At 42.1% G+C, this 25,461-nt stretch overlaps 3 long non-coding RNA genes across 5 annotated transcripts in view; 2 read left to right on the forward strand and 1 right to left on the reverse strand.

The window, feature by feature from the left end:
* The window catches only part of LOC140687729 (uncharacterized), a 35,604-nt gene extending 11,454 nt beyond the window's left edge, over positions 1 to 24,150 (reverse strand). The window contains exons 1-4 of the long non-coding RNA XR_012062240.1: positions 23,365 to 24,150; positions 22,199 to 22,488; positions 21,451 to 21,568; positions 11,833 to 11,947 (exon numbers count right to left, since the gene is read on the reverse strand). This is a non-coding gene — a long non-coding RNA (uncharacterized lncRNA). The remainder of the gene's footprint in view (positions 1 to 11,832; positions 11,948 to 21,450; positions 21,569 to 22,198; positions 22,489 to 23,364) is intronic.
* Positions 9,182 to 18,830, forward strand: LOC140687730 (uncharacterized). The gene is made up of 3 exons (XR_012062242.1): positions 9,182 to 9,555; positions 16,658 to 16,790; positions 18,687 to 18,830. It is a non-coding gene; the product is annotated as an uncharacterized lncRNA (long non-coding RNA).
* An 862-nt stretch (positions 24,151 to 25,012) lies between the features above and the next one.
* The window catches only part of LOC140700370 (uncharacterized), a 30,736-nt gene continuing 30,287 nt past the window's right edge, over positions 25,013 to 25,461 (forward strand). For all 3 annotated transcript variants that reach the window (XR_012078772.1, XR_012078773.1, XR_012078771.1), the window contains exon 1: positions 25,013 to 25,191. This is a non-coding gene — a long non-coding RNA (uncharacterized lncRNA). The remainder of the gene's footprint in view (positions 25,192 to 25,461) is intronic.

Consider the following 25,461-nt stretch of genomic DNA (forward strand, 5'->3'; position numbering starts at 1 on the left):
ATCTAGAGTAGGGAGCTTCAGGTCATTCTATGCTTAGTTTCCTCATTGTAAAATGGGGTTAACCATGTCATGCACTTAATATATCATTGAGTTTTTATGACAATAAAATGAGTATAAGTTCTCCAGCGACTAGAACAGTCCTTGGCACATATGAAGCACTATATGTATTTATGATTTTTATTGTTTCTTTTTTTGTCTTTGGATATGACTCCTGATAAATATCTTCACTCATTTTGCATTTTATAAGTATGATTCTGATTCTGATCCCACTTCTGATCACCAACTCCAATTCTGAAACCAACTAACAATTCTGGTACCAATTCCAACATGCGGTGGTCTTCCCCACATAACCAAGCAATTCATTCTCAGACACCAGCTGCGTGTCCTACAATTCGACTCAGTTCTGACACTACCTGGAGAGAGCATCAGATCCCACAGGTTAAGGGCTCAGTCCTACAAGGCTGCCTCCCACACACCCCCTACTTCAGATGCCAATCTCAAGTTTAGGCTATTATCTGTGTTTCTGACCTCCCCCGCAAATAGATTGGAGGTTCCAACAACCCCTTCCTTGGGTTTAATTAATTTGTTTGAGTGTCTCACAGAACTCAGAGAAACATTTTACTTACTAGATCACCTTTTATTGTAAAAGGATGTAACTCAGGAACAGCCAGATGGAAGAGATGCACAGGACAAGTTATGGGGCAAACACACAGAGCTTCTATACCCTCCTCACCTGTACCACTCTCCCCCAGTGTTCACCAACAGGAAGATCTCCAAACCCTTCTGGGTTTTATGGAAGCTTCATTGCATAGGCATCATGGATTAAATTGTTGGCCGTTGGTGCTTGAACTCAACTTCCAACTCCTCTTCTTTCCCCCAAGGTCTGGGTGTGGGTCTGAAAGTTTCAACCCCCTAATCACTTGGTTGGTTCTCCCAGCCAGCCCCCATCCTTAGGTTACACAGGTGCTTTCCAAAAGTTGCCTCATTAAAATGACAAAAGGCACGTTTATCACTCACATCACTTAGGAAATTCCAAGGGGTTTAGGAGCTCTGTGCCAGAAGACCAAATATATACTTCTTATTATTAATCACAATATAACAATATTCACCTATTCAATCATTCACCCTTAATGCATCAGCTACAATTTTCCAGTTTCTTTAAAGTGGAGAAGAATTTAAAGACACTAAGGGCAAATCCTGCTAGATTTTAATGATTTACTTTCAGCCTTTCATAGTTACTTGTCCACACTTAATCTGACAGTATTTTTTTTTTTTGGCATGCCTCACCTTTATCAAGTCTTTACAAAGTATCTTGACTTCCTTAAGACTGTTCTTTCTGCATTATATTTTTCATTATTTACAGAATTTCTAATTGCATTACAAATTTTCAATTGTAATCTTTTTAAAAGTGTCTGGGAACAAAGAAACTGACTCCTGGTAAGCAGACAATACAACTGGCAGAAGAAGGGCCCAGGTGCATTCTGAGGCCTGTGTTAAGCTGACTGAGGGCATCAGATGTGGGCTTTACAGAGAGACTGGAGGCTGCATTAGTTAATCTGGTGGGTTTGTCAAGTGGAAATCAGTTGGGAACCTGGTGTGTACAAGTGAACAGTGGTTTTGTTTGGGTAGCAGAGTCTGCCTTCTTTTTCAATTTGTTTTGATGATGATGTATGATAAATCCACTGTAGAAAAAAAATCAACACTTCAAATCTTTGAAAATACTTTTTTTTTCAGTAAATGCAATCACAGAGGACTAGAATGCAAACACAAAGAAAATGTGCAATGAATATTGTTCATTCATACACCCTTGTATGCAAATAACGGGTTGCTAGATTCTACAGGACACTAGGCTCTGCGCATTGGTGGTCATTGCTGTCACTTGTTGCAAGGACAATGTAAATATTGGGTGCTGCTCTTATATGGTGCGATTTCCTAAATGCCACAGCAGTCCAACTTCATACTAAGAAGTTTCACACACTCTCATATTCACATTCTAGTTTCATTTTGACTCTAAAGTTACACAGAAACCAAATGATCAAATCTGCATTTCCTTCTAAATCTACATGCAAATAGTGAGGCAGGGATTTCCCTTGCCATTGGCATTCCTTAGCAGAAAGGACTCTAGACAACCTCGGACTCTGAAGATGTGACCTGCCTGAACATTAATCTGGTCCAACTGAGTTAGACCCCATCTGGTGTTTTGCCAGATTTCACAGACCTCACTCAGGTCGGCTCCTCTGTGACACACCATTGTTACTTTGCTTTCTGATTAGCTGCTAATTCTCACAGTCCTCCTTGAAGAGGAGAGAGGAAGTGAGAGAAGTGTGTAGCTAGTGCTGTATTCAGTTCTCATCATTTGCCAGGTGGGGAAGCCAAAGTTACAAGTCAGATCTGTTTTTATCACACTGGGGCATTCCACGTCTCTCCTGACTCTGAGATTTGATCGCAGGGGCACTTCGTGGGGTGTACTTGCCAGAGAAGTATTGGAACTAAGCTCATCTCCTTGCAGTGACAACTTGAGAAAGTTTAAAAGTATGGGTTTAAAGTTGTGGCTGGGACCTACCTGTTCCTGCTCCTTAGAACTTCACTCCATGCTTCTAGAAGCCTGAGCCAGGAGTCCTTTCAGAAGAGCCCCACCACTTATGAACTATGCAGGTGAAGCTGAACAAATTGTGTCCCCAGAAGCTTTAAATATAATGATGTCACTCACAGATAGTACATTCAGATTTACATTTAATCGGGGGAGGTATTTCCTAGTTATCACAACATTCCACATGCTGGCAAGTCAAACACATAAAACGCACAGCAGCTCCCTCTGAAGAAACCTCTTCAATCTAACATTTCCCACAACTTGCTCCACCTTATTCTATTTTCCTTCTAATCTCCAGCAGATCACTCTTTCATAAACTGAAAACCTGCTGATATTATTCAAAATAACTCCAAACCACAAACATTTATTGGATTCATTCATTCACTTAACAACTGTTGAAGGATCTCTAGGAATTTATGCAAGATTCATGACAACTAGGCTTGGAAAAGAAAGATGACCATGGCAGTGCCATGTCTGAAGTCAAGGGAAAATGGTGTCTGATTATGAAATCAGATACTTTTGAAATTATTTTTATTTTTATAGGACTCCATGCGTATAATCATAGTGACAGTGTGTGAATTTCTACAATACAGAAACCCACCTAAAGGCAGTCTAAAGTTATAAGAATGTAGAGTATCACTGTGGTTTCTTTGGAATCCAGAGGCAAGAACGAATCCAACAGAATCCCCAAAATATAAGTTGCTTTAAGCCAAACTCTAGATAAAGGGGTACATGTAACATAAATGTATTCCTCAAATGCTATCTAAATTAAATGCAGATATTTGGTTTTCAGTCCATCATTTGTCTTAGTCTAAAAAATAAAAATCTAATAAAATATACTTTTGAAAATGGACATGAGATCAGGGCTGCTGGTGGAAGATTGTTTTCAGCAATTTCTGCAACAATTTCTCTTTGCATGGCATCTGTGCCTGGTGATTTTGCCACTCTTTTAATTAAGAACTGATATATATTTTCCCCTCCTTTAATCTGGGCTGACCTTGAAAATTGCTTAGACTAATAGAATGTGATGGATGTAATACTGTGTATGTTCCAAGCCAAAGCCTCACAAAGCCTTGTAGCTTCCCTAGGATGCTGCCCTGGGGCTGCCGTGTAAGAAAACCAGTCTAGACGATGGATGTTTGAGGGGCCACATGGGGAAGCACCACCAGGCAGGCGAGTGAGGTTAGCTGGACCTTCCCATCTAACTTCTGAGCCTCTAGTTGAATGCAGACACATGGGTAAGCCCAGTGAAATCAACAGAAGAAAAGTCCAGAATGATTCATATATTATTGCTGTTTCAAGTCACTTAAATTTTTTATTGTTTTCACATAACATAAAATTTACCATTTTAACCATTTTCAAGTGTACAATTCAGTGGTATTTAGTATATTCACAGTGTTTTGCAACCATCACTACTATCTAGCTCAACAGTATTTTCATCATCCCATAGGAAACCTTCTACCCATTAAGCAGTCATTCTCCATCACCTGCCTTCCCCTCAGCCCCTAAAAACAACTAAGTTTTCTGTGTCTATGGATTTCCCTATTCTAGATATTTCATATAAAGGGAATCATTTGGTATATGGCTTTTTGTGTCTGGCTTTCCTTATTTAGCACGATGTTTTCAAGGTTCATCCGTGTTGTAGCATGTATCAGTAGTTCACCACTTTTTATGGTCAATTAATACTTCACTGTATGGATATATACTACATTCTGTTGTCTGTTCATCAGTTAATGGACATTTGGGTTATTTCTACCTTTTGGCTGTTATAACTAATGCTGCTAGGAATAGTTGTGTGTAAGTTTTTGTTTGAATAACTGTTTTTCAGTAGTTTTCAATCCTTTTGGGTTTATACCTAGGACTGGAATTGCTGGACCATATAGCAATTTTATGTTTAATTTATTGAGGAATCACCAAATGGGTTTCCATAGCAGCTGCACCATTTTGCATTTCCACTGGTAGTGCATGAAGGTTCCAGTTTCTCCATATCCTCACTTGTTACTCTCTCTCTCCTTTTGTCTCTCTCTCTCATCATCTAAATTAGGTTCATGTGTACATGAGGCTCTTCAAGTACAATTCCTTGAGTAGACTTTCTCTTGATTTGAAGACATGTGAAGTTATCTGCTCCCCTACCTCTAACAAATCCAATATATAATGATAGCATAGGCAGAGGAAAACCACCTCAGGAGGAGAAACACACTAGAGTCACTGATCCATGGATATTCTTAAATTCAGCAGGGCATTTGTTGGTAATTCCTTGACTGGGAGTCGAGTTTTGGTAGTAATTCTCTATAGCTGCTGACTTCACCCTCTGGCTCATGGTTTTGCCCTCTGAGGCGTACTTCCCTTCCCATAAGATGTTTACTGCTCAATAGTTTTCTCAGACTTCTTCTTGCCTATAAAGTTCGGGGTCCAAAGGTCCATTTTGTATTATCTTTGTCTCTTCTGTCCCGGCTGAGATGGTTTTGCTAATCCTGTTCTCTTAAAACATTGTGAATCACCTATAAATATTATTAATGGTCACTACATTAGTCAAAAACCATATCCACAAAACTCTTTGAGATAAGCTCTTTTATATCCTGAACTTCTGCTGAGACTACTCAGAGACATCACCCTTAAGCTCATTAAAAACTGTGTTGTTTGACCCAGCAATTCTCTAAGGCACTGCCTTAGATCTTTCTAGGCCTTACCAAGGATTTTACAGTCACACACACGGCCTGGTGATCTTTATTTTATGCTTTCCTGAGAGGTCTTGGATTTGATCTTTGCCCAAACGCCATTTCTAAATTTTGGCATCATTTGAAATCTAGACAGGCTGGAAATGTTCAAATCCCAAATTTCCCGGCTGCCTTTTAATTTATAGTTCTCCTTTTAGCTTATTTGTCATCTCTTGTATTTTACAGCAAGACAAGATCAGGAAGTACCTTTAATAATCTTCCTGGAAATCTCCTTACTTAGATTCCTCAGTTCATTAGGGACATTTTCTTCTTCCATGTTATCACATAACACTGCTAAACTTTCTGCCACTACATAGTAAGGACTCCCTGTTCTCTGGTGTCCAGTAACGTTTTCCTCACTTTCCCTTAAGCTTTCACCAGGCACCTCCCCAAAGACCATCTGGCTTCTCCTAACAGTGTGTTCAAAATGCTTTAGACCTTCACTTAACACTTGCCTCAGAATCTTCCTGGGTTCTACCCACTGTTTAATTAAAAGCTTCTCCCACATTTTAAATTTTTGTTACAGCAATGTCCTACTTCTAGGTAGAAAAATCTGTATTAGTTACTATTCCTGCATAACAGATTACCCTAAGATTAGTGGCTTAAAGCAACAATAAATGTTCATTTAAAAAAATCTCACACAGTCTCTGCAGGAATTCAGGAATCGCTTAGCTGAGTAGTTCTGGCTTGGGATCTCCCATGAGATTGTGGTCAAAATGTTGGCCAGGGCTGCAGCCATTAAAAGGCTTGACTGGGATTGGAGAATTCACTTCCAAGATGACTCACTCACATGGCTGGCAAAATGGTGCTGGCTGTTGGATGGAGGTCTCAGTTATTTGCCATGTGACCCACTTCATAGGGCAGCTGAGTGTTCTCATGATATTGGCACAGGTTCACCCCAGGGTCAGTGATCCAAGATAGCAAGGTGGAAACTATTTTGTATAATCTAGTCTCAGAAGGTACACACCATCACAGATTCTATTAGTCACACAGACTAACTCTGATAGAGTGTGGGAGGGAGACTACACAAGGGCACGAGGCAGGAATCATTGGGGCACATCTTGAGACTGGCTGCCACAGTATGTATCTTTAAGTCACGTGCTTATATATTTTAATTGTGATATATACCATTACTTTTTTCGACAAAGAGTTTTTGAGTATCTACCATGCACATTGTTCTTGAGGGTAAAAAAATAAATACTACTTTCCAAAGCCTACCAAAAACTCTACTCTTATGAATCTTAATTCCAAATGTGGGGAGACAGACAACCATCAAATAAATAAACAAACTGTATTCAGTTGGTAATAAGGAAATCAAAGCAGGGTAGGGGGACTGAGATCGCAAGGGGTGGGGTGGAGGACTGTACTTTGAATAGGATGGTCAGGGAGAATTTCATTGAGAAGGTGACATTTGGTCAAAGATCTGAAGGCAGAGAGGGAGTGGCATCTGGAAGAAGAGCTTTCCAGGACAAAGGACAGAACACCCAAAGACATTGGGGTGGCAGCATCTTTGGGATGTTGGGAGAATGGCAGAGGAGGCTGTGGGTCTGGAGCAGAGTGAACAAACATGAGTATTGGTAATGAGGTTAGAGATGGTGGAGGAACGATAGGGCTTTATAAGCAATTGAAGGGACTTTGGCTTTTGTGCCAAGAGATTTGGGAAACCATTGGAGGATCTTGAGCAAAAACTGACATGATTGGAATTAAGTATTAACAGGATCACTCTGGTTCTTGTGCTGAGAAAAGACTAAGGGGAAACAAGAGACAGGGAGTCTGGCAATAACAAAGTAGATTATGGAGGCCTGAACCAGGAAGATGATGGATATTGCGAGGTTGGCAAATTACACTTCAAAGGAAGAGCCAATGGGATTTGCTGATACATTCAAAGTGGAGTATAAAAGAAGAAGAGTAATCAGTTAGGAGTTTGAGGTTTTGGCCTGAGCATAGAGAATAATGGAGTTGCCTTTTACTAAGATGAGAAAAACAGTAGATTGGGAGGGGGAGTGTAAATTAAGAGTTCTCTCTTGGACAAATTTAGTTTGAGATGTCTGTTAGCCATCCAAGTGGAAATGCTGGCTGGGTAATGGGATATACATGTCTGGAATGTGGGGGAGCGAGAATAGCTAGCGATGAGGTCCGAAGAGGAAATCCTAATCGCCCCAATGCTAAGAGGTCGGGCAGAAGAGGAGGAATAAGCAAAGGTGACTAACAGATGGTGCAGTCAGGGAACTGCAGGAAAACCAATCCAATGTGACATTCCAGAAGCAAAATGAAGGAAGGAGGCAGTTTTGTCAGCTGTTCCACTGATATGTCAGGTAAGACGAGGACTGAGAATTGACCACGCTACCCAAGTTGGAGTTTAAACAATTTTTAAATGGTGCAGTGACTTTTGCATTACCATGTATATGATTATTTGTATATTTCATTTAAATTCTGTATATGGTTAAAAACAAATGTAGCTATGTACAAACACACATACCCAGACATAATTACAGTCTCCCCTTGGTATCCATGGGGGATTGCTTCCAGGACTTTCACAAATACCAAAATCACAGATGCTCAAGTCCCTATATAAAATGGTGTAGTGTTTGCATATAACCTACTCACATTCTCCTGTATATTTTAAATCTTACCTAGATTACTTACAATACCTAATAAAATGTAAATGTTATGTAAATAGTTGCAGGTGCATGGCAAAGTCAAGTTTTGCTTTTTGGAACTTTCTGTACTTTTTTTTCAAATATTTCTGATACTCGTTGAATCTGAGAATGCAGAACCCATGGATACAGGGGGCTGACTGTATTTATAAATTCTTTCTCAGCCTAGTCAGTGAACCTAAGTCTCACGTGTTTTATTGTAAGTTGAAGTGATCTTTCTCAACTGTAAACCCCAGCCCACCCACTCATCACCCAACCCTAAGCCAACTGTGCAATTTGTAACATTCTTCGAAAGAATAAAACAATCGATTTGAGTGCCCCATCAGGAAATGAATCAGCAGAGTACCATCTGTAGGAAAACAAGCCAAGGATGTGGCCAAGCAAGTTAAAGGCCTCTTTTTGCTGGAGTGTTTGGGGGGCTAATCATTGCCCTTATGCACTGTTTGGAAGGCGATGTCTGTAACAGTGGGCACAACAGCATGGAGCTTCTCAGGCATTTAGCTCATAATGAGTTAATGCCTGGAATAAATATTATACGACAAATAATAACCTGGCTTAGTGCAGCCCTTCACTTAGAATGTGAGCCATATGATCATTATGATTTACAAAGTGACTGCTGATTCACAAGACTGGATTTTTTTAAAAACATTCAGAATTGAGACAGCTGCGAGAGTTTTGTCTTTCAAGAGAAAAAGCATATACTGGTTCCAGTAGTGCAAATAGTTATCTTCTGGCATAGCAAAGTACCAACCAGTTAAAAGAGAGATTCAACCAATAAAATTGGCTGCCCAGCCAATCCAAACAAGCGGAGGCTGTAAGCAGCTGTGTGTCCATTTTGGGGCAGCCTGGCTGTGACAGTCACCATCATTTCAGAGAATGTTTTTGAAACTCTCCATCTGGTGCCTTAGATGCATTTATACCTCAAGCCAGAATGTCAATCCTGATATGCATTATGGTTAGACATAGCTTTCGATTCTAAATAGTAATCCTCCGCTTGATCATAAACCGAGTTCACCGGAAGTGGCCTTAAATGGAAGCCTAGGCTTTTTCCAAATCCGTTCAAAATAATGTTCACAGGCAATGCAGGTGATTCTAGCACAGAGGTTCCTCTGGTGGACAGATTCTGATGTGGGCCTTCTCTTCCCCAGGCTCTCTCCAGCCTCCCTGACAGAGACAAGGTGAGGGCAGGTGAATCCTGGGAGTCAGGTTGGGTGAGAAGTGATGTCAATCAAGATATTACATGAGTGAAGCACCCAGATGGAGAGAGAAAGCCCACAATTCAGAGAGACGAGGACATGCTCCCCTCCAAGGGACCTAGTGAGAAAATGAGGGCCGATCAAGCATGTAACAAAAATTGCTACAGTGTTTCTTTAAAATGCAGATTCCTGGGGCCCAGGCCAGACCTAGTGAATCAGAATCTTTGGGAGCAAGGCTGGGTTCTGCATTCTACCCCAGTCCTCCAGGTGATCTCTGTATAGGTTGAAGTTTGAGAAGCACTGAGTTCACACAGTAAAACCTGGAAGAGGAATGAGACAAGGACACAAGTACTGGCTGAGTCAGATGGGCTGGACCCTTGGCATCACATAACAGGGTAAGTGTAGGGGACTTAAGGGTTTCCTCAAGAGTGGGATGCATCGCAACATGGATGCTCCTAGAGAATGTCATTCTAAGTGAAGTAAGCCAGAAAGAGAAAGAAAAATACCATATGAGATCGCTCATATGTGGAATCTAAAAAACAAAAACAAACAAACAAACAAAAACAAAGCATAAATACAGGACAGAAATAGACTCATGGACAGAGAATACAGACTTGTGTTTACCAGGGGGGTAGAGGGTGGGAAGGGCTAGACTGGGATTTCAAAATTGTAGAATAGATAAACAAGATTACACTGTATAGCACAGGGAAATATACACAAAATGTTATGATAAATCACAGAGAAAAAAATGTGACAATGAGTGTGTATATGTCCATGAATGACTGAAAAATTGTGCTGAACACTGGAATTTGACACAACATTGTAAAGTGATTATAAATCAATAAAAACATGTTAAAAAAATAAATAAATAAATACTATAAAAAAATAGATAAACAAGTTTATACTGTATTGCACAGGGAACTATATTCAATATCTTGTAGTAACTTATGGTGAAAAAGAATATGAAAATGTATATATGTATGTTCATGTATGACTGAAGCATTGTGCTGTACACCAGAAATTGACACAACATTGTAAACTGACTATACTTCAATAAAATTATATCTACACAAATAAAAAAAAAAAAGTGGGATGCATCTTTCCTTTCAATGCCCATAGGCTGCATTAGAGCCTCCACAGAGTTTCAATATAAATTTGACATAGTCCAGCAATGCTTTCCAAACAGCTTCTGAAAGCAAAAGGCAAAGATGAAAAGACAACATTTTACAGCAACTTTCCAAAGGTGGATAAAATTGTGCTTAACAACATCTTTACTTTGCTTCTACTTTAATTTTTACCTGGAATATAAAGTTAAAAGATGCTTATACATGGGAATAAGCTTGAAAACATATTGAAGACAGAGCTGCCCCCAAAAGATCACAGTGGCCAATATAGAGAATGAAACTTCTCTTTCCTAAGAGTTTACCAAGAGTAGCATCCAGGTAGTCTATACTTACTGGGAGACAGATAGCAATACTCTGGGTTCCAAACGATAACCTGGTACACAGAATGCCCTGTGCTAGAGACTAAACGCTCCAAATTTGTTAAGTCCTAACACCCAATGTGATGGTATTTGGAGGTGGGGCCTTTGGGAGATGATTAGGTCGTGAAGGTGGGGCTCTCATGAATGGGATTAGTGCCCTTATAAGAGAGCCCCAGAGAGCCCTCTTGCGCCTTCCACCATGTGAGGACACAGGGAGACGATGACTATGAACCAGAAGGTGAGCCCTTTCAGCAAGTCTTCAGTACCTTGATCTTACACTTCCCTGCCTTCAGAACTATGAGAAATCAATGTTTGTGGCTGAAAAGTCCCCAGTCTGTGGTGTTCAGTTACAGCAGTCCACCCTGCATTTAAGAAAACTACAATCTGGCTCTGCATAAACTTAAATCACTTAACGAAAGTTCTGTTTCACAAAGAATGAGTGTGGAGCAGTGGGCGAGACCTCAAGAGGTTTTCAGAGGCCTGGGCCACTTCCCGTTTCGGAGATTTCAGAACATTTGAAAAATAAACAATGGTGGGGGGTGGGCAAAAGGTACAAACTTTCAGTTATAAAATAAATAAATCATGGTGCTGAAATGTACAGCATGGTGACTACAGTTAGTAGTATGGCATATTTGAAAGTGGCTAAGAGCATAGATATTAAACATTTTCATCACACAAAAAATTCATAACTATGTGTGGTCACAGATATTAACTAGACTTATTGTGGTGATCCTTTTGCAATATACACAAATATCGAATCATGTTGTACACCTGAAACTAATATAATTATTATACATCAATTATACCTCAATAAAAATATATTTGCAGTCATAAATTTTTTAATTTAAATGCCAAAACAAGTTCACAAAAACTATGATTTATTTTAAATGTATGCATGTAACAAATTAATTTTTAACAACAGCAAAAAATAATAAGTAAATGACCCAACATGACTTTCCCACAGAATTTATTTTTTAATTATTTTATAATTTATTTATAATGCATCAGAAGTAGCAGAGTCTGGTTCTACCATAACAGAGCAGGTTTAAGTGATATGAAGGGCAAGTCTAAATCTGTCAATGTGTTGCTTTCACAGTATAGGTTATAACCTCTTTAGAGAGTAAAGAAAGAGCCCTAGAATAGATGCCCATTGTGAAGGGGAGGTCCAACCAAATGCACCAACACTCACCTCTCCACCGGGCCTGGTAGTGATGCGTTCTCTGGGCTGAACCGATTCTTGGGACACCAAATAGAAGTCTGACCTTGGACAGTTCATTTATGTTCTCTTACATGGGTTTCCCAACCTGCAAAATGAGGGAGGATGATTACTGAGGTTCCTCCCAGCTCTGCACATCTATTATATTTTCGTCTATTGTGGTCTACTTAGTATGCATTTCTAGAGCACATCTCATCGCTTACCAGAGGGGTAAGTTTCTAGAATTTCCTTGGTGCCAGTCAACTGTGTAAAAGCTTACTCATTCCTTTTTATAACACTTCAATTCAGTCTCCTGTTCTGAGTTCTCTTCTTTTGTCGATGGGGCAGCTCTTTAATAAACATTTCACGTGCTGTCTCAATAATTAACAACTAATTAACAAGAAAGCCTTGCTGCTAGAGGTGGGTGCGTTCAAAAAGAAAGGAGCAGGAAAGTTGCTTTGCTTTCTGTCTTCGCAAAGTCCTGCCATTGTCATTGTAATATGCTGGAGATGGTGGTTCCCTAATAGTGTGAACAATTTCATTAAAGATCTCTGCTGGAACAATCAATTTGCTGTCAGAGGACCATATCGATCCTGAAGAACTGTCATTGAGGTCCAGGGTGCTTGTGAAAAAAATCAACAACCGGAAGTATGCATCAGTTTCAGGGTTATTTATTTCTCTGAGAAACACAGTATAATCAGATGGGATCTAAGCAGCTTCCTCTGTTGCTCCTACAGGCCGAAAATACTGACAAGAAATTTTCAAATGAAAGTTTTTAGCAGGATACCCTTTCCAGATACACCACTCGGCCCCCTTTTGAGACGCCCCTAGATGTCTATTATGGCCCCCTCTTTGAAATTTCTTAATTTGCAAACTTGATAACATGCAGTCATGCTTCCCTGGCCACAACGGAGGGGACCCAAAGGGGCTCATCTCTCCATTGACCAATGAGAGAGCCAGGCAGAAGGGCTTTGCCCAGTGGGAGCATTCAATCTGTGCTCTGTTGGAAAGTGGTTTGGATGAGAGAGAGAATATGATGGAGCTGCTAGAGATAGAAGTGATGGAAGCAGAGAAGGGAGTATGGGGGCGCCCCAGTGGTGAACCACTAGACTGGGTAGCAACAAACATGTGATAAGAGAACTGGGCACTGTGCTCTGAACAATAGCCAGCGGTCCATCAAGGCCAAGTGTGCAGTGAAGAGGAGGGAGCGTTTCAAATCTCCATCACTATGACACCACCACCACTGAGAGAGCCCAGTGCCAGGACTCTGCCACGTCAAACAGTGCCCTCCTGCAGCTATGAAGGTGAAGCATGGTGAGTCTCAACTTTATTCTCTGAAATAATAACATTAAAAATATGCCCATGTTTACACATGTTGATCAACACATTGAGTGTGCCTTTTTCAATGGATACTGTGGTACTTTTTTGATAGAGAGAAAAAGAAGCAGAAGACTGTACCATTTCAGTAGAACTGGCCGAGTGGTAAAAATGAAGACTAGTGACCCAAATTAAAGCAGAGTCTTAGCATCTGGAAATGGGGTCTCCCAAAAGTGGTACTTTTTTTTTAATAGACTTTATTCTTTTAGAGCAGTTTCAGGTTCACAACAGAATTGAGCAGAAAATACAGAGAGTTCACATATAGCCCTCCCCACCCACACATATATACTCCCCTACCCTCAACATCCCTCATCAGTCTGGCATATTTAGTGCAATCGATGAAACAACATGGGCACATTATTATCAACAAAAGTCCATAGTTTACATTAGGGTTCTTGATGTTGTACAGTTTACAGGTTTTGACAAATGCATAATGACATGTAGCCACCACCATAGTATCATACAGAAAAATTTCATTTCCCTCAAGATCCCTTGTGCTCCATTTATTCATTCCTCCCTCCCTTCTCCCCAAACCCCAGGAAACCATGATCTTTTTATTGTTTCTGTAGCTGTGCCTTTTCCAGAATGTCATCTGGTTGGAATCGTACAGTTTGTAGCCTTTTCAGACTGGTTTCTTTCATTTAGTAATATGTCTTTTAGGTTTCTTTCATGGCTTTCATGGCTTGATAGATCTTTTTTTCTCACTGCACATGTATTTTTAAATTTACATATATGAATTCTTCATTGTTTCCTAGAACATTTAGAGCTTTAGCTTTTTAAACTTGCATAGTTATTAAAGGAATAAAGTCAACCACAAAATAAGAATTAATTCAAAAAGATCCATACACCCTGCTATTAACAGCAACATTATTCATAATTGCCATGATATGGAAGCATCCTAGGTGCACATCAATAGTTGAATAGATAATGAAGAAGAAGCATACATACACCTAATGGAATACAACTCACTCATAAAAAAGGAGGATATTTTGCCATTTGCGGCCTTTCATTCACTTTTTTTTTTCACCTCAAAAAAACAGAGAATTTGGCAGATGGCAGAGAATTTCCATTACATCAAAAACAACAAAATACCTAGAAGTAAACCTAACCAAGGAGGTTACCTATACTCTAAAAACTGAAATGACATGAAGAAATGGAAAGATTTCTCGTGCTCTTGGATTGGAAGAATCAGTACTATCAAAATGGCCACACTGCCCAGAGCAACCCACAGAGCCAACGCAACCCCCGTCAAAATACTCATGACATTTCTCACAGAACTAGAAAGAACAATTCCAAAATTTATAAGGAACCACAAAGACCCCAAACAGCCAAAGCAATCTTTTGTTAAGTCTTTTTTTTTTTCTCTTTCTTCTTTTTTTCTCTTTTCTTATGGTTTGATGACAAGAGAAGGCCCTTTAACATTTGTTGTAAAGCTGGTTTGGTGGTGCTGAAATCTTTTAGGTCTTGCTTATCTGTGAAGCTTTTGATTTCTCCGTCAAGTCTGAATGAGAGCCTTGCTGGATAGAGTATTCTTGGTTGTAAGTTTCCCCCTTTCATCACTTTAAATATATCGTGCCAGTCCCTTCTGGCCTGGACAGTTTCTGCTGAAAAGCCAGCTGATAACCTTATGGGAGTTCCCTTGTATGTTATTTGTTGCTTTTCTCTTGCTAATTTTAATATTTTCTTCTTATCCTTAATTGTTGTCAATTTGATGACTATGTGCCTTGCTGAGTTCCTCTTTGGGCTGATTCTGTGTAGAACTCTCTGCGCTTCCTAGACTTGGGTGACTATATCCTTTCCCAAGTTGGGGAAGTTTTCAGTGAGTATCTCTCCAAAATTTTTCTCAGGTCCTTTTTCTCTCTCTTCTCTTTCTGGGACCCCTGTAATGTGAATATTGGGGTGCTTCATGTTGTCCCAGAGTTCTCTTAACCTATCCTCATTTCTTTGCATTCTTTTTTCCTTTTTCTGTTCTGAAGTAATGATTTCCACTAATCTGTTTTCTAGCTCACTGATCCGTTCTTCTGCCTCATTTAGTCTATTCTTGGTTACTTCCAGTGTATTGTTCATTTCAGTGATTTTATTCTTCAACTCTGTTTGGGTATTCTTTATATTTTCCAACTCTTCATGAAAAACTTCGCCCTGTGCATCTATACTCCTCTTGAGTTCTCTGAACATCTTGGCCGTCATTACTTTAAATTCTTTCTCAGATAAATTACCTGTCTCCTCATCACTTATTTTTGATTCTGGGATTTTATCTTCTGTCTTGGCCTGGAAGATATTCCTTTGCCGCCTCATATCATCTATCTTTCTATGTTTGGATTCCTTCCACAGGCTTTGGGATTATTTTCTTATTTCCAGTATCTGCCCCTGGTGGATGAGGCTGGACTAGAGGCTTATGCAGGTTTCCTGGCAAGAGGAGCTGGTGCCTGCCCACTGCGGGGTGAAGCTTGTTCCTGGACCTCTGGTGTGGATGGGGCTGTGTCTAGAGGCCTTTGTGGCTTAGGAAGTCTGATGATGGGTGTGACTGTGTTCCCACCCTGTGGCCTGAGGCTTCCTTACAGGCTGCTGGGTAGGGCTAGGTCTTTATGCTAATGATCCAATCTAGATGTCAGACTCCAGGAAAGCTCATGTAGATGAACACTCCCAGAATGTCCACCACCAGCTTTTATGTCCCCTGAGAGAGCAGCAGCCATCCCCATGTCCTCAGGAGATCTTCCAAATCCAGCAGGCAGGTCTGGCCCAGGTTCCTATGAAATCACTGCCTCTGCCCTTGGACCCGGTGGACATGAGTTTCCGTGTACGCTTCCCCAAAGGTGGTATTTTTATGTTTACAGGTAGCCAAAGGGCAGGTATGGAATGTCATCACTCTCTGTATTAGATTCTTATAAGGCGTACGTGTTTGCCTCGCTTGAGATGCAAAGAAAGATATTTTCTGGGGCACTGTTCGTAAGAGCAAAGAGTTCTAAGATAATCTAAATGTACACCATGAAAATGGTAGAATAAGTAGTGGTTCATCCATACTGTGGATTTCCACACATTAGTTTTTAAAAGTGAGGTTGACCTATAGGCACTGATATGGAATAATTTGTAAACTATATTGTTAAATAAAAGAACTATACCGTGAAGTCATTTTCAATAAAAGTAAAAGCAAAACTGACACATTTGTACACATGTATATAAATATCTAGAAAATGGTCTAGAAGGATATACTCCAAGCTGCTAAAGATGGGTGGATACCGAGAGGAAAGTGAGATGATAATACGGGGTGTAAGGCAAGACTGAGTTTTTCTTTTTCCGTATATTTTGTATTGTTTATGTGTTGTTATTTGTTTATGTTTATTTATACCAATGTATTCTTATATTTTTTATTTAACATAGGTTTTTATAACAGTTTTTAATGAAATTTTACTAATGCACCGATCTCTCTCCCACTTCTGCACAGGCATCTGTCTCAAGAAGGTTTAGGATTATTGCAACATGAATTCAAGAAAGAACATGCAGCTTTTGACATTTAGAAGAAATGTAATGGCCAAGGCAATGCTCTTTAAAGCCAGTCTGAGTTCCTTTAACTCCCAGTACGTATCAGGTTCAACCCTGAAAGACTCTTACCTACCATTTCTTCCCCAATGCCAAGAAAAGAACTCTTTCCGTTCGTGAGCCAAGATGGGGAGGAAAAAGGGGAGATGGTGGAAAAAAGAGATCAGAGTCAACAGTCGAAAAAAGAAAACTGAGGACCATCTCCGGGATATGCAGGAGAGGGTGGACGACCACCTCTTCAGGCCTAATGCAAGGAGGTCGTAGGCTTTTAGACTGGGGATATGTTTAACAGGATCCAGAGATAATGATGAGGAGGTGATGGGAGACAGTCCATCACCCTGAGGCCAAGACCATGTTTCTGATTCCTGGAAAGCAGAGGAGTCCTTGTGCCCCCGAGAGAGGACACTGAATTTCTGAGTAGATGAGGGGCCCAGAAAAGGCCTGGGGTTGGCAGGAGGGGCCACAGTGTGCAGGGACAAATGATCAGGTTGGGGCAGGACTGAGAACCCAGACAGACCCCACTCAACTGTCACCAGTCCAGGAAGCCGGTCTGTCCAGATATACATATATATACACCAAGAGGACAGAAAGAGTCCCCCACTGGCCCCCATGATGACACCATCCTGGGGAGAAGAAAGGAAAGGACACACTCTGAAAGGCTACTTATCCCAAAGGATGGGTTTATCCTGAAGACAGTTTTTTGATCACTCCAGATGACACCCAACTGAACTTGGAATAGACTGCTTAAATGGAGAGGAGATTTTTCACCCAGAAAAGCCTGAAACATTGCTTATTGTCAAGTCTGAACTTTCCCAGATACCCTGAGGGCTGAGATGTATGAGGAGCTAGGGGCAGTTTTGAAGGAAAAAAGAAGCTACTGTTTCTTTGCCCATCTCAGTTTTGGTGAGAGAATTTTGTGACTCATTGTATTTTTTGACTTAAAGTTAGAGCCACTCGTTGAAGGCTATTCTAATAGGTAATCTTTTAGTTATTTATTATTCAGCATTTTTATTTATTATTTTATGAATCTCTATCCCAACATTTTTAAATGAGCCAACCTGCTTATAACTCTTCTCTTTTTAATGGTCTGTTCGTTTGCTTCCTCTTCTGTTTCTGTTGTTCTGGAATTGGTTGTTTACCTCTACCGGAAAATTGTTTCTCATCCAAGAAGTAGTGTGCATCTCAAACAGCATAGAAATTAAATTCCATCACAACAAACTCAAAAACAATTGTCCAAGCTTATCTGGGATTTTAAATTGAATATATTTCTTTTTCTTTTTAACTGAGCTATTGGTTAGCTTCTGAAGGAAAAAAAAAATACATACACACATGTACAGACTCTCCAGGCCTAGAGTCATGAGATGTATTCACATCTTTTTTTCCACCCACCAATTAGAAGTGTGCATTTGGGCTAGTCATTCGACCCCCTTGAATTTCAATTTCCTCACCAGAAAAATGGAAATGACAACATGTAAGCCACCATCCCAGGAGTTGTTCTGACTGAAAGGAAATGAGGCGATGAGAATGTGGGAACGTTGTAAAATGAGGATGTGATGACGGCACTGATCAGCGTCATTTGAGACACTGACTCCAGACAGCGCAAGTTGAGTGTGTTGGGGGCAGAGAGTGGAGCCAGCTCTTGATGACTTTGAGCAGTTTCCCCACTTTTTTTTCCTTCAGAATTCTCTGATTACTCTGTAACACTGTTTCTAAACAATTTTGAAACACTGGTAAAATGGTGACAATATAGTCGGTGAATAAATTACTCTGTGAAGTAGAGCCAGGTCACCACCGTCTACTCTCATTTTTCAGCAAATTGGCTCATCCCATAGTTTTCACAGATCACCTAGGAAGAGTCAGGAGAAAGAAGCTAAGTTTTGAGTGCTTGTGGCTACCAAGTGTTTTACATACATCATTTCATTTCATGTTCACAGTGAGATGGGCATTGTTTCCATTCTACAGATGAGAAAACCGAGGCTGAGAGACTGGGTCAAGATCGCAGAGACAGTGAGTAGAGGTGCCACCATTCAGACCTGGAGCTGATGGAAACACCCAGGCTTTTCTTCTTCTACAGCATCATCTGCCCCAAAGCCCAGCAGCTGACATGTGGGGAAATCTCAATTTTCCACAGCAACAGAGACTGGGATAATGTAGCTGATTAAAATCTTAAATGCTTTTTTCTCCATAGCTTCACCCTCACCTTTCAACCTTAATTAATAGGAAGTAACAAATTTAGCTGATTGATTCTCTTTTTCTATTCTCTGCTGTTCAAAATCCCTCTTGAATTTTGGTGAAAAGAGCCAACAAGACATGGATGGACTGATAAAGCAAGCAGGAGGTCCATGGTCTTTCCTCCAATTGGACTGCAGTCCCCAAGTAATCAAGGGTTGACTATGTAATTGGGATAAATAGCCAATTAGGCAAGAATTTGTAAATGCCCCAAACCCTCCATGGCTAAAACTTAGGCTAGTTGATCCCCCAGGTAGGGACACCTGGATTCCTTACTTGGGGTCCAGATACCTGGATTTTCACAAAGGACTACGGCAAGGGATACTCAGAAATTGTTTTCAATATTTAACAAGTCTAGCATAATTCACATATCTTAAGGTGAACAGGCCAAAAGAAATGTCCAAGGATCTTGGCTTCAGGCTAGAGTTCAAGACAAACTCATATGAAATATAACCATCATTGCCTTCAACTCAATAATAAGAACAACAACAAAACCCCCCAAATATTTACTGAGCACTTTCTCTGTGCTAGGAAGTTTATACTTGTCTCATTTGATGCTCAAAACAACCCAGTAAGGTAGATAACATTATCCCCCTCTCATAAATGGAGAAACAGAGGCACAGAGAGTTCCTTGGCAAGGTGGGCACAGCTAATAAGTGTAAGAACTGAGCATCACTGGTTGTAAGTTGTCTCCTGGTGATGAGAAGCAATGCTTGACAGATATATGTCCTTGAAAAATACAACATGGGAGGAAAGGGGAACATTTATTTTTACTTAGTCAAGGCAGAGGAATAGGGAAAAGCCATCCTTCACGGCAAAAAGTGGGGGAAGATCTGAGTTATGCCAGTCTGGTACTGAGAATAACTCTGGGGCCAGTAGAACCCAAAGTGGCTGGGGCACTGGGAAATTTGGCCCCATCTGTATTAGAAGAGATCACCAAAGGTGATGTTTGCTAGTCAACTGAACCTTGAGATGAGTATGATGTCCAGAAAGGAAACGCATGCACACGCACGCACATACGCGCGTGCACACACACACATACACACACACACACCCCTAAATTAGTTTCACTGCAAAGACAGAAGCAGGGCTGGGTTTTCTCGGTCCTGAGGCTGTAATATTGCTGCTATGATATTCAAATTTCATATACATCTGTGAGGGGGACTTTACACGTATTAGAACTTTTCAGTGCAACTTCCAGATTCCATGTAGTGAGAAGCAGTACGTTGGTAGGAGTGCAGTCTCGGGAGCCAGATTCTCTGGGTTCAAATCCAGACTCCTTACTGTGTGACCCTGGACAAGTGCCTCGATTTCCTCATCTGTACAACCAATGTAACAACCATAACACCTATCTGATAAGGGTGTCGTAGGAATGGAGAGAGTTGGTATTTGTCAAGCACTCTAAATCTTGCCTGGCCCTTGGGAAGCACTGCCCAGGTATTAGCTGTTATTGTTGTTGAATAAAGACGTCTGTGGAGTCAGTAAAGAAATCTGTGCCTGGCCTTGGAACAAAGCGAAAATGATAAAATTCAGGGTCACGGTTCCAGCTGGAGGGATGCTCGACCTGGGTGGCAACTACACAGGTGTTCATTTTACAAAAATCTATTAAGCTGTTCTCGGGTTTCGAGTACTTCTCTACGTGTGTGTGTCTTTTCTAATGTCACGTTAGAAAAAGATAAAATAGAGGAAGAAAAAGGAAGAAGTGGAGGAAGAGTGGTGGGAGGGAGGAGGAAGGAGAAGAAAAATGAGAAAGAGAAGCTCCATCCGGTGTGACTTCCTGAGACCAAGCGTCTTCCCCCCGACATAGCATCTTGTCCAAAGTAAATGAATGGCTGAGTTGACGTGCAATTCTTGAGGAGTGGAATCTGCACTGTAAGTGTGCTGACAGGTTCACAGGGCGCTGCAAGGCCTGGGGGGGGACTAGGAGGTGGATGTCATGAGCCCAGCTCTAAAACTAAACAGCAAGTGTGTGTGGTCCAAGAATCACTCTTCCCCCTCCAGAAGGGGTCCAGAACAGGTCTAGAAGAGATCTGGACACACAGCACCTGAAAGGAGGATCTAGGGAGTCTGACTGTAGAGCATCAAAGAGAAGTCGTGAGTGGCCAACTTGTAGGTGAGGAAGACAAAGTCTCAACAGGCCTGAAATATCATCTTGACAGCCTGCCCATCTACAGAATCGGCAGGTGCATGGCTTCCGCAGTGGGTGGCACTTCCCCCAACACCACTGTGGAGGCCAGGTTGGACGATCAGGTAGGAAGAAGGAACACTATGGCTGTTTATCATCCCCAGCTCCAAAAAAGCAACTCCTGGAGAAGCCCCGCAGCCCATCACATCTTCTGCAGAGACTCTATAAAAGTTCTAGGTCTGGCTGAGTAGGGTAAGCATTTGAGAGCTGGGGGGACATCACACAGACCAATAACTGCTTCTTCAAGGAGGATGCTCAGAGGCCAGTGAGGCAAGAACACTTACTCAGGATTACTTAACCGATTAGCGGCAGAGCCAGGGGCAGAATGCAAATTTCCTGCTCTGTTGGAAACTCCTGAAAAAGGCAGCGATTCCTCCTTTGTTACCAGATTCACTCCACAACCTGAAAGAAGAGTGTTAAAAATACAGGTAAGGGCTACCTTAGGCCATGAATCTCAAAAATAAAACTCACCTGCCCTGAAATAAAAACATCCAATGCACAAGCATTGCAAGTCTAAGAAAGAACCTCAGGACCTATGCCCCCACCTCCACCCCCAGCCCGGTTTTCAGAGTGCCACCGGCCATCAGGCAAGAAATGAACTTTTAGGGATAAGCAGTGGGCAAGACAGAGGAAGCCTTGCCTTGGTAAGCTCACAGATCAGGGAGGGAGAGAAGGAGAGAGAGGAAGGTGGGGAAAGGTTAAACTCATAACCACGTGAAAATGACGCGATTCGAAGAGAAAGCACCAGCTTCCAGGAGAGCGAGTGACAAGTGGGACGCATAGAGGAGGAAGACTATTTGCTCTTGGCTTCATTTCTTATCCCTTAGATGAACTTCTCAAGTGTAGAACAAGCAAGTTGTAACCCAAAAGTGAATACCACACCCTAGATGCTGGAGACCCACTGACTCCTAGGGGTCACTATTACAGCACCTAGGAGCCTAGGATGGACTCCTCCAGTCCTTAGGGAAAACTTAGACAACGTTTCAGAGACACAGGCCACACCTCCCAGTCAACCCTAAGCTCACAACTCACCCTTGTAGAAAACACAATTTCTCACGTCCGGCAAAATGTTGCTTACTGGGAGCATTCTGCTCTGTTAACACAATTCAAAGACGCCCATTGGAATGCGGCCTCTTGAAGCGGGAGGTTTTTGCTGTCTCGCTCCCCACTCTGTCTTCAGCATCTGTGAGACGCCTGGCTCGCAGGAGGCGCTACTCAGGCACTGCTTTGCAGAATGAATCAGCGCGCTCTCAGGAAGAATTCCCCTGTTCTGATCAGACAATGCCAGAAACTGTAAAGTCAGGAACGAAAGCACTCGCTGTCTGCCAGGGAACCAAAAAAAAAAAAAAAAACCGAGGAGAGTCAAAAGGAAATCAGGCAGCGGAGATGAATTCATCGAATTCATCGAAAAGCTACTTGAAAACTCCCCAGCAGCCCTTTCCTCATTCTGCACACAGGCCCATGGTGAACAAGCTCGAAAGAGTCAAGTCGGTCCTCCTGGGACTCCCCGCACTGGGGGAAAGGAATCCTGAGCAGGACCTGGAAATGTGCAAGCTCTAGGGTGCAGACACCGGATCCAAGGATGCTGGGCCCGGGGGCAAGTGCCCCTCCTAGGCTGCAGGCATGAGCGGCACCAGAATGCAGAAATACGCACATGGTCCTGACACTTGTGGAACTAACTGTCTACAGGCGAGACAGATATGACCCAAAGAATCAGACAGTGACAGCTGTGACGAGTGCCACAGGGGAAAAGCATACGATGTTATGGGGTGAAGGGGTCTCACAGGGGTCCTGACCTTGCGTGTTCGTGGGGGAAGATTTTATTTTAAACATTTTTTTTATTGAGTTATAGTCATTTTACAATGTTGTGTCAAATTCCAGTGTAGAGCACAATTTTTCAGTTATACATGAACATACATACATTCCCTGTCACATTCTTTCGCTGTGAGCCACCACAAGATCCTGTATATATTTCCCTGTGCTACACAGTACAATCTTGTTTATCTATTCTACATTTTGAACTCCCAATCTATCTCTTCCCACCCCCCATCCCCCTGGCAACCACAAGTTTGTATTCTATGTCTATGAGTCTGTTTCTGTTTAGTATTTATGTTTTGGGTTTGGTTTTTTTTTTAGATTCCACATATGAGCGATCTCATATGGTATTTTTCTTTCTCTTTCTGGCTTACTTTACTTACAATGACATTCTCCAGGAGCGTCCATGTTGCTGCAAGTGGTGTTATGTTGTCGGTTTTTATGGCTGAGTAGTATTCCATTGTATAAATATACCACATCTTCTTTATCCAGTCATCTGTTGATAGACATTTAGGCTGTTTCCATGTCTTGGCTATTGTAAATAGTGCTGCTGTGAACATTGGGGTGCAGGTGTCATTTTGATGTAGGGTTCCTTCTGGATATATGCCCAGGAGCAAGATTCCTGGGTCATATGGTAAGTCTATTCACAGTCTTTTGAGGAATCTCTATACTGTTTTCCACAGTGGCTGCACCAAACTGCATTCCCACCAGCAGTGTAGGAGGGTTCCCCTTTCCTTGTGGGGGAAGATTTGAAGAGGTTTGAACGTGGAAGTGATAGTTAAGCTGAGAACTGAAGGAGTAGAAGTTAGCAAGTTAATAGGCAAGAAAAGTGGTGGGGGCAGCTTGGCCTTGGCCCCTAACCACAGAGGCACTGGGCACATTTGAGGGACAGAGAAAAGCGGGGATGCCCAGAGCACAATGAGATGGGGAAGTAGGGAGCCAGAAGCCAGACACACAGGGACATTCGGGTCATGGGAAGGGGCAATGGGAAACCACTGAAGGTTTCAAGGAGAGAATTCATTGATCAGATTGGTCCTTCGGAACCATCAGTTTGCCTGAGGGACTAAGGATTAGAGAAGCAAAGATGAGCATGAGACCACATCAGGACCTCAAGAGATCACAGATGACCGTGCAATACAGATGCAAACACTCAGAATGTAACACGGTGCATGAACTAATCCAATCTTTCTCGGACTTCAGTGTGCATCAGACTCCCCTGGAGGGCTTATTCAGACATGGGCTAAGGGGCCCCACCCTTCGAGTCCTTATCTCATACTTTGGGGATAAGGCCTGAGAACATGTATTTCTATAACAAGTTTCCAGTTGACTCTCATGCTTCCAGTCTGGGGACCACACTTTGAAAGCCCCGGAATGAATCAAATCGTGTGCGGTGGGGAAGAAGGAGTTTTGGAAGAATCAGAGCCTGAGTGGAGTTTTGAGGGATGAATAGGTGTTCACTAGACAGACAAAGCAAAAGAAAGGCTACTCTAGGTTTGGGAAAAGTCATGAACGAAGAGGCTGGAGGAGCTTGGGTTGGGTGGGAGAAACTGCAGGTGGGAAAGGTGAGGCTGGCAAATTCCTGAGTGGGCGCAGCAAACAGGGTGACAGGGCAGAAGCTACCAGTGCCCTCAAGGGAAAAATCACTCACTCCACCAACTGTGCTTAACAAGCATCCATCCTTGCGGAGGGCAGGGCATTTCTGGGACCCCAGCCTCAAGGAGAGAGAAAGGCTGGCTGTTGGAAAGGCTGGCTCTCTCTTCCTCCATCTCTCTGGGAGTCTGAGCAGTATCACCCGGGGCTAACTCAACTGCACACTATTTCTTCCCTCTCAGAACAAATCACAGGTCTTTTTTTCTCCAGTGGCTTTGCTGAGGCCCACAGAATAGATTTCTGTATTGACTGGGGCTCTTGACTCTGCCAGCCTGGGAGAAATTAGGTCAGTTAATCACCACTGATGTCATAAAAGCAGCTTTCTGAATGGAAGCCCTGATGGAGGATGGGGTGGGGAAGGCACTGAGGTCACCGTGGAGAACTCTGCAGGCTGCTGACCAGACTCTGGAGAAAGGTGGGTCCCTGGGCGGCGCCTGCCCAAGGCCTTTGAGGTTCCCTTTGCAGTGTTTTACGACCACATGCTGGGAGTGAATTGCACCCGCAGGCTCCTGCCCTTTCTCCCCCTGGCACGGGGTGGTGGAATTCACACTAACCAGGAGGTAAGTTCACGGGACCAGACAGGAAGGAAATGGAGTTGTCCTGTCCCTGACCTTGTAGTGGGGAGCTCCGCGGCCCTCTGCTAAGTTTCTCAGGGCTCTCTGCTGTCTTAGCCTGTCCCACTGTCCTGATGCCACCTTCTCAGGGCAGTCGGGTCTGGTCTTTGGAGCGATGAAGAGGAAAGCATTTTATGTTTCCAACCATAGTACTGAGTCCGTGCAAAATCAGAATTGAGGTGGAGGTGATTTGTTGAGGAGTTGTTTGCTTTTGTG

The sequence above is a fragment of the Vicugna pacos genome, chromosome 2 (assembly GCF_048564905.1).
Source record: "Vicugna pacos chromosome 2, VicPac4, whole genome shotgun sequence".
Lineage (NCBI taxonomy): Eukaryota > Metazoa > Chordata > Mammalia > Artiodactyla > Camelidae > Vicugna > Vicugna pacos.